Here is a 6127-nt window from a genome sequence, read left to right on the forward strand (position 1 = left end):
CTGTTTTTTCATCTTAATTATTGTTTGTGTCACAGTAAAACAACAATGTGCACCTTTAAAGTTGTAGGCATGTTGTGTAAATCAAATGGTGCTAACCCCCCCAAAAATCCATTTTAATTCCAGCTTGTAATGCAACCAAACAGGACAAACACCAAGGGGGATCAATACTTTTGCAAGGCACTGTATGTGTTGCCCTGTGATGGACTGGCATCCGACCCAAGCTCCTTGGCAATCTGGATAAAGCAGTTACTCAAGCAGAATGAATGAATGAAACCAAAGACTTCAAGTGAATTTTAATCAACACCACACACCAAACATTTTGCTCAAAATAACAAAGATACAAAATCAAATGGGTTTTGTAAGTTTGGCGTGTCAAACTTTATTAATGTGGAATTAAAACAAAAGAATAATTAAAGAGTTCCAGTAAACAAAAGACACATACTGTATATTGACAAGATTCTCTTAAATAAAGGGCTAAAGGAAACATGTTTTTATCCCTTCCGGCATTTTTTCCTCACAAATTTTTATTTTCACTTTGTCAGTTAAACATTAAGATAGGTGCTGTCATTAAAAGGTGCTGACTGCAAAGTCATCAGAAAGTTTTATTTAATTTTTTTAATAGGGCATGACATTTTCCTATGTCCCGCAAGAACAATATCATGTGGATGAGATGTGATCATTTTGATGTGCTGAGGGTCACTTTTCTCCATTTTGGGAATGTTTTCCTACCTCTTGTGGTAAACAGTATTAGTCTGGCTAACGCGACTTCAAAGCTCTACGAGCTATTGGTCTGGCCAAGATATTAAGCCCAACCGTTTCCCAGAGCCCGTGGTTGACCCGCCTCCCTGAAATGCCTCAGTTTGCTACTGGTCGAAGCCAGAAAAGGCTGTGACGAAGCTTAAACCAATCACATCACTCTTTCCTCTGACGTATGTGACGCGACGATAGGATTCTCGCTGAGCCCCATTGATTTGGCTACTAGTGGGGCTAACTGGTAGATTAAACTCTTACCGAAGCCGGTCAGGAGCAAGGCGAAAACATCCTTCCGTTCAATAAATACCTCCAGGGCTGCTCTTTGCTCCGTTTTCAATGAGAACTTCCCGTTGAATGCTTTCAATACAGCATGATTCTGTAAACAATCTATGGCTTCCGGTCGCAGTTCTACTACGTCACTGCCTTGAACATGCCTCTACCCAGGGCCGTTGGAGATGCTCAAAGTTGATTGGCTCCCGATTTTTCCGGAGCTTGGAAGAGCTGTAGATACGGTAGCTTGCCTGGCCAGACTAATGCCGCTTTTCCACTACAAACGCGGCTGAGTCGGGCTGAGCCGTGCCGTGCTGAGTTGGGCTGAGTCGGGCTGAGTGGGGCTGTTGGAGTTGCATTTCGACTACAACCGCGCTGAACCGTGCTGGCTGGAAGTGGGTGGACACATTGGGTGGAGTTAGCGAAAGTGGGTGGACGTCACGTGATGTCGTTAAGCAGCGCAAACAGTGACATCAGTGATCTTTTAAGCGGTAGTCTCACGACCCGGATAGTAAACAATAAACATGGAGGACATGGAGTCGTTAGTGTTGCTGGTCTTGGTGCTGTGGCTTGTTGTCACCGACAACGCCAACAGATACTGGCAAGAGCGTATAGATGAGGCGAGGCGCATAAGGCTTCAGAAATTCTCGTAATTCGTAATTATTCTTCTTCCGGGTTTACGGTGTTTACAGATCCCAGCGTGCTCGCGGGGCGTGTGTGGGCATGTGAGGGTAGTGGAAAAGGGCCATAAGCTTGCAACAGGCCCTCGTGTTGCGTCACGTTTAGGATGGGTGGGCCCAGGCTAAAACAGTATGGCCTTAAGGAAATAGCCAAACGCGAAGACCTTTAACTAATGAGCATCATGATGGAATTGGGTCACACCAAGAAAATGGTGACATGTGGAAAACATTGTGACTCTGCATCGACCTTGGAATTTCCAGTCATAGGGATGTAATTTGTTTGGCATTCGCTGATAGATCCGTGAAACAAAAGACGAATCTATCTTTTCTCCGTGACTGCTTTTGTGTTATTGTTTCTTTCTCTGTAAGATCAAAACATTAGGTGTATAGCTCCATACTCACGACTGTGGAGTCGAGCCCATGCATTCTAAGGCTAAGATAGCTAAGTGCTAGCTAGAATGATTTAGTTATCCGGACAGAAAAAAATGACGTCATCTATCCTTGCTCTATCTTGCAGTTGGACTCACTCGGCGGGCTTTCCTTTCCTTTTCCGCTTGATTTTAACCAGCAGGAGAGCCGAGTCCGCCGTGTTTGCCCACGCCGACTTGTTTTGGTTAAAACTAGGACAAATAGACTCCACGGTGATATTGTTGCTCATTTGCTTCAGCAATCTCCGGAATCATAAAATGCAGGACACATTTTATCTCGACAAAACATTTATACACAGGATACACAGTGTGTGCAGTAGCGAAACATCTCGAAACTCCAACAGCATTAGAAATAGAACATTTTGCCCAGAATTCAACTTTGCAGTCAGAACCTTTAAACGTGACTGGTGCTTACCTTTAGAATGATTTACCTAGTCATATACAATCTCAGTCTTCCAAAAGTGCTTTCAAACATCTAGTCTGAACTTTTTGTCTCAACAGCTTTTCGAGGAAGAACTCAACCCTTTTATTATGTCATAATCTATCTAGTCCTCTGTTATTATCTTGTCTTTGTCCTGATAATTTTGATACATGTATTTGTTAACTCATATTTTGCAGTAAGCACTTTTGTACAGTATTATCTTTTTATATTTATATTATTATCATATTTATTTATGTATACTACTCATGTTGTTTGTTATCAACATACGATTTTTTTTCTTTATTTTAATTTTACATTCTATATTTTCCCTTCATTTTGTCACTTGATTTTATGGACCACAATGGAAATAAGTGTTTTCACTTTTTTGTGCCATCCATGTATTTTTAATGTATTTACAATTGGTTGGAAGTATTTACATTGACTCTACTAAATAAAAATCAATCAATCAATCAATCAATTATACATTAATCTTGTCAATATTTTTAATCAATATTTTAAAAACATAAAACAAATATTGTAGCTATTTTAGTTGTGGGCGGCACGGTGGTGTAGTGGTTAGCGCTGTCACCTCACAGCAAGAAGGTCCTGGGTTCGAGCCCCGGGGCCGGCGAGGGCCTTTCTGTGTGGAGTTTGCATGTTCTCCCCGTGTCCGCGTGGGTTTCCTCCGGGTGCTCCGGTTTCCCCCACAGTCCAAAGACATGCAGGTTAGGTTAACTGGTGACTCTAAATTGAGCGTAGGTGTGAATGTGAGTGTGAATGGTTGTCTGTGTCTATGTGTCAGCCCTGTGATGACCTGGCGACTTGTCCAGGGTGTACCCCGCTTTTTGCCCGTAGTCAGCTGGGATAGGCTCCAGCTTGTCTGCGACCCTGTAGAAGGATAAAGTGGCTAGAGATAATGAGATGAGATGAGATGAGATTTTAGTTGTACAGTTTATATAACCTTCTTGACAATCTGGTGTTTGTTTTTTTTTTTTTTTTTGCTTGTTTTTTAATACCGTTTGCTATTTGGGATTTTAATTTGAAATACTTTTTTTTTACTCCCTCAACACACATCATGTTATTTCCGGCTTCCTGGCGCTTCAGAAAGCGGTTGTGTGTCTCCTAGCAACAGTACAACACCTGGCATGCGCGCGCAGTCACTGCTGCTGCAAGCCAAAATATGCATTTATAAAAATGACAAAATAATGACATCTGCAAATAAATTTTATTGTAAATACATATTATTTTTTAAAAAAAAGTTAAAATATCCCAAGTCAAATTTTACAGTCTATCAATCTTTACAATCAGCTGCACAGATCACAGGTTCCCAACCCTGCTCCTGATAAACACACACACTCCTGCACACTTTCTTTCTTTCTTTCTTTCTTTCTTTCTTTCTTTCTTTCTTTCTTTCTTTCTTTCTTTCAAATCTGCTTTAACACACACACACAGACTTCAACTCAGGAAAATGTTAAGAGCCCATGAGGTGAATGAGTGTGTTGGGAGCAAAGGAAACACTAACATGTATAAGACAAGCAGCAGCTACTCCAGGACCAGGATGTAAATCTGTGTTGCAAATAAAATACAAACAGGAAAAAAAAAACAGACTTCTCTTCTCCTCCTCCCTCTCTTTCTCCTTCTCCGTTTTGACGCAACAGTAGCATACTTTCCACCAACAGTACCGGAGGCAGTCAACAATGGTGTGCATGGCAGGGTTGCAAGGCGAAAGCCACTGCTCTCCAAAAAGAACATTGCTGCTCGTCTGCAGCTTGATCACATAGACAAGCCAGAAGGCTATTGGAAAAATGTTTTGTGGACGGATGGTTTAAATGAGAAGCATTATGTTTGGAGAAAGGAAAACACCGCATTCCAGCATCAGAACCTTATCCCATCTGTGAAACATGGTGGTGGTAGTATCATGGTTTGGGCCTATTTTGCTGCATCTGGACCAGGACGGCTTACCATCATTGATGGAACAATGAATTCTGAATTATACCAGCGAATTCTAAAGGAAAATGTCAGGACATCTGTCCATGAACTGATTCTCAAGAGAAGGTGGGTCATGCAGCAAGACGACGACCCTAAGCACACAAGTCGTTCTACCAAAAAATGGTTAAAGAAGAATAAAGTGAATGTTTTGGAATGGCCAAGTCAAAGTCCTGACCTTAATCCAATCGAAATGTTGTGGAAGGACCTGAAGCGATTAGTTCATGTGAGGAAATCCACCAACATCCCAGAGTTGAAGCTGTTCTGTATGGAGGAACGGGCTAAAATTCCTCCAAGCCGGTGTGCAGGACTGATCAACAGTTACCGGAAACGTTTAGTTGCAGTTATTGCTGCACAAGGGGGTCACACCAGATACTGAAAGCAAAGGTTCACATCCTTTTGCCACTCACAGATATGTAATATCGGATCATTTTCCTCAATAAATAAATGACCAAGTATAATATTTTTGTCTGATTTGTTTAACTGGGTTCTCTTTATCTACTTTTAGGACTTGTGTGAAAATCTGATGATGTTTTAGGTCATATTTATGCAGAAATATAGAAAATTCTAAAGGGTTCACAAACTTCCAAGCACCACTGTATCGTACAATTATACATCATTCTGCATCATTATATGTACTGTATGTCTGCATTTAGGCCTAATTTCTGTATTTATATTTTCCTAAACATTTTCATTTATGATTATTCAACACACTGAAATTTTAATTTTTTTTTTAAAGAAAAAGATGTGAAGACAGGTGGTGTTGAGTGCTGCATGTCATGTTCCTGGACAGTGTTTGTTGTGTGTACAGCTGAATGAGCAGTGCGGTATTTACTAATCATAATGTACAGTGTAAGGATGTGAAGCTGCATTGTGTGCTGTGCCTTTTCTCTCTCAGTGTTAATGTTAAATATTGGGTTTTGGGTTTTTTTTTTCGTTTTTCATTGTTGTTTGTGTTGGTTGGATTTGGGAGCTTGTGATTGGTCGTGTTCAAAGATGAAATACTTTTGGAAGACTGTATTTCAGTAATATTTCTGGAAACTCAAGTCAGTTTCAAAGAGAAAATAATCTTTTTACTCCTTTTATATTTTGTCTTGGGCGGCACGGTGGTGTAGTGGTTAGCGCTGTCGCCTCACAGCAAGAAGGTCCGGGTTCGAGCCCCGTGGCCGGCGAGGGCCTTTCTGTGTGGAGTTTGCATGTTCTCCCCGTGTCCGCGTGGGTTTCCTCCGGGTGCTCCGGTTTCCCCCACAGTCCAAAGACATGCAGGTTAGGTTAACTGGTGACTCTAAATTGAGCGTAGGTGTGAATGTGGGTGTGAATGGTTGTCTGTGTCTATGTGTCAGCCCTGTGATGACCTGGCGACTTGTCCAGGGTGTACCCTGCCTTTCGCCCGTAGTCAGCTGAGATAGGCTCCAGCTTGCCTGCGACCCTGTAGAACAGGATAAAGCGGCTACAGATAATGAGATGAGATATTTTGTCTTGTTACAAATTTCAAATGAATTTCAGGAGACGTGGCTGTGGTTGTTATTTTTCCCTCTATTTCTTCTTTAGTTTGTTTGTTTGTCACCATCCTCATAGTTAAGGGTCAA

This window comes from Neoarius graeffei, chromosome 20, assembly GCF_027579695.1.
Source record: "Neoarius graeffei isolate fNeoGra1 chromosome 20, fNeoGra1.pri, whole genome shotgun sequence".
NCBI lineage: Eukaryota > Metazoa > Chordata > Actinopteri > Siluriformes > Ariidae > Neoarius > Neoarius graeffei.